The sequence below is a fragment of the Galeopterus variegatus genome, unplaced genomic scaffold (genome assembly GCF_000696425.1).
Source record: "Galeopterus variegatus unplaced genomic scaffold, G_variegatus-3.0.2 Scaffold2719, whole genome shotgun sequence".
In the NCBI taxonomy this organism is placed as follows: Eukaryota; Metazoa; Chordata; class Mammalia; order Dermoptera; family Cynocephalidae; genus Galeopterus; species Galeopterus variegatus.
Genome location: NW_007728830.1, coordinates 204,620 through 208,593, shown reverse-complemented (window position 1 = coordinate 208,593; position 3,974 = coordinate 204,620).

The following is a 3,974-nucleotide window of genomic DNA, read 5'->3' as shown; positions in this document are numbered from 1 at the left end:
GCCCCCGGCTCCTCAGGCCCCGCCCAGACCCCGGCTTCCTCGGCCGCGCGCCCTGGCCCCGCCCACACGCCTCCGCCGGCCGCCGGCGCTCGCCGCCCCCTTCCTCAAAGCGCTCGCGGGATCGCGCCTCCGAGCCCCTCCCACCGCCTCTTCCAGGCCCCTCCCCCTCCCCCGCCTATGCCCTCGCGACGTTGGCTTTGTCACCGCCCTGAGTGTTGTTACCCACACTCCTCCCCCCTGTCGCCTTGGACGATTTCTTCTGGGAACTTCCTCCGTAGAACCGGCAAGAAGTCACCTCCCCCAAAAAAGATGTCTCTTGGGGGACAGGGAAGTGGCCAAGCCCTTCATGCCCCCCACTGACTCCTCTGCACCTGGCACAGCGCGCGGTGTGGAGCCTCAGTGTGCTCAGCTGAACGCCGGGGACCCTCTCCCTGTCCTGACGCCCCGAGGGTTGATTAGGCAGGAGGGGTCTAGAAGTGGGGGTGGCATGAGGTCAGCGGGGCGTGTGACTCTCAGGAAGGCCGGGCCGGCTGGACATCCGCCCTGCGCTGGCCTCTGCCGAGAAAGGAAGACGCAGGGGGAAGCAGCCAGAGGTCCTCCCCAGACCTCTCCCTGGTGACCCATTTCCAAGGGCGGGAAGATGGAGAGACCAGTGCTGCGGGTCTCCAGCGTCACCCTCTACAGCCACAGTGGTCTGTGTGCAGATCCTTGGACCCAGGAAGGTCGGGCCCACGCAGGGGGAAGCAGCCAGAGGTCCTCCCCAGACCTCTCCCTGGTGACCCATTTCCAAGGGTGGGGAGATGGAGAGACCAGTGCTGCGGGTCTCCAGCGTCACCCTCTGCAGCCACAGTGGTCTGTGTGCAGATCCTTGGACCCAGGAAGGTCGGGCCTTGCCTCCAGGCTCACGCCCCTCTCCCTGTCTGGAGTACTCTCCTCCCCCATCCTTGTGTAACCTGCTTCCTCATTTCCTTTGGGTGCCTGGTGTCACCTCCTCCAAGAACCTTCCCTGCCCCCCTTACCTAAAACTTCACCTTCCCTCCCTCTCTATCCCCTTACCCTGCTTGATTTTTCTTCTCAGCAGAAGGCTTTTCTCCTCCTACATCACATTATGTAGCTGTGTGTTCTGGGTATTGTCTGCCTCCCCCCTGAGGAGGGGTCTGTCTTCTGCACGACTGCTCCCAGTGCCTAGAACGTAGTGTGGCACATAGTACACACCTGCTATGGAATGAATTGTGTTCCCTCGAAATTCATATGTTGAAGTCCTAACCCCCAGTGTGACTGTATTTGGAGAGAGGACCTATAAGGACATAGTTAAGGTAAAATGAGGCCATAAAGGTGGGGCCCTTGTCTGATAGGGTTGGTGTCCTTAAAAGAAGAGGAAGAGACAGCAGAGCACTCTCTCTCTTTCTCTCTCTCACCCACCATGTGATGGCAGCAAGAAGGCTGCCACCTGCCAGCCAGGAGGAGAGCCCTCACGGGGAACCAAATTGGCCAGGGCCTTGATCTTGGACTTCCCAACCTCCAGAACTGTGAGAAAATTGTGTATCAAAGCCACCCGGTCGGTGGGATTTTGTATGGCAGCCTGAGCTGACTGTTGATTGTCTGACTTCCACACTGAGGAGGGGGTCTGTCTTTGTCTTTTGTGCAGCTGTGTTCCCAGTGCCTAGAACATTGCCTGGACGTGGTAGACATCATTAAGTAAATGAGGGCTGAATGAATGAATGAGAGGCCTGATAGGGATGCAGGAAATCTTGGGAGGTGCAGTAGTAAGGAGGCCTTGGACCATAGGGAATGGCCCTGGAGGACAAAACGGGTGATCTGGATCCTGCTTGAGGCCTCACCCCTACTTTTGTGCCTCTAGCCCACAAGCTCCTCAGGGCAGGGCCCATGTCTGACTCCCTCTGTGTCCCCAGTTCCAGACACAGGAGGGGCTCTGTAAAAAGATGTGCAGCGAGGAAATTAATGAAGTGAAGGGTTGGCCTTGGGTGTGTTTCTCTTCTCCTCTGGGCCTGCATCCCCAGGTGTAAGATGAGGACACTGACATGAGGGCCCATTTGAGGGGCACGAGTCTGGAGAGCTGTGGTTTGTGCTGGTGGGAATGAGAAATGGGAATGGTGGAGGAGCAGACAGCATGAGCGAGCGCTCGGAGGCTGGCAGGTCCAATGGTCATGTCCCTCTTTGTCCCCCCAAACTCCACAACATCCCTTGCCTGTTCCCACTGCCATGCCTTTGCCCATGCTGTTCCCCTCTCTCCAATACTGTGATCGCCTTTGGGGCTCACTTTCCCTGGAGAGGCTTCCTGCTAGGCTTGGCCAATGCACTGTGTTCTTATTTGGTTCACAACCCCCCTTTTCCTACCCCACCCCACACACACAGTTGCCTCCATAGATTCTGTGCCATAGGACCAGCACTGAATCAATTCATCCCATTTCCACTGGCATCCAGCCCAGGACAGGTGCCAGATAACACTTGCTGAATGAACAAATAAACATCACTTGAGCTCTCTCTTTTTGTTTTAATAGCACTCCATGTATCATCCACACAGGGAATTTTCTAATGTCAACAAATGTTAAATCCTGCTTTGGACTGGAAGAGGCATGAGCAGGACTTCCAGGACTACAGGGCATGTTTTGTTTCTTGAGCGTGGTCAATTTACGAGAGTTACTCAAGCTGTAACTTTGTAATTTATGTATTTTTCCATATAGAAATGTCCAGGATATAAAACAGAATTAAAAATAAGGTTTGAAATCCTTAAAACAATTTTGGTTTAGCCACATTTCCTGTGACAATGAAAATGTTCTTTTCTGCAAAAGACGTGAAATGCACTTTTAGAGAGACCACTGAGAAAAAAAGATGGCCCCAAAGATGTCCACACCCTAATTCCTGGAACCTGTGAATATGTTACATTACCTGGCAAAATGGACTTTGCACCTGTGATTAAGGGTTTGGATTTTGAGATGAAGAGATTTTTCTGGATTATCCCTATGGGCCCAATCTAATCACATAAATTCTTAAAATCAGAGCACATTTTCTGGCTGTGGACAGAAAGAGATGTGATGACAGAATGATCAGATTAATGCAGCGTTGCTGGCGCTGAAGATGGAGGAAGGGGCCACAAGTCAATGCAGGCTGCATCCATAAACTGGAAAAGGCAAGGAAACGAATTCTCCCACAGACCCACCTGAAAGGAACACAGCCCTCCCTGCCTGCACCTTGAGTTTAGCCCAGTGGAACGCCAGTTGGACTTCTAACCTGTAGAACTGCCTGCAAGATAATAAATTTCTGTTGCTTTAAGGCACTAATTTTGTGTTAACTTGTTATAGCAGCGATACCCATACAATGAGCAAACCTAAGAGGAAGGGAATCAGCTAACTCTTAATTCAAGCACTTCTTTTCCTGAGGTTTGTTTTGCAAACAACGCTGGAACAACAATAAAGCAAAGTTGAGCAGAAAGAAAAATCAACCACATTCCAATTGCTTTAATAGGTCAGATGCTTCATTTTTTGGCGTTCCTGCCTAGGACTTGCCTAAATGCCCTTCTTATATACCATTGTGACAATGCTCAGTTGTTCACATTTTTATCTCTAAACGTCTGGGGCTGGTCAGTGTTACGAACACTCACACAGAGCTCCTCTCCCATTTTTTAAGTGACTGACAAGCCCAGAGACTTGTTAGAGAAGACACCAACTCTCTTCTCCAGGACTCAGTTTACTGTCTGTATAATGAGGCATGGGACTGGCTGATCTCTGAGATCACTCCTGGCCTTAATGTTCTGCAAGTCTATGACTGGACCTTAATCATTCATCTTTTCTCCTTGGAACCCAAGAAGAAAAGCCAATTAATTCCTGGGGCAGGTCAGGTATAATAAACAGCCCCATCCTGGGTCAATGAGCACATGTACCAAGGGGTAGGTTCAAATGCTCTTCCATTCATCCCTGAAAATCACATGACCACAGTTAAAATACTCTCTCTGT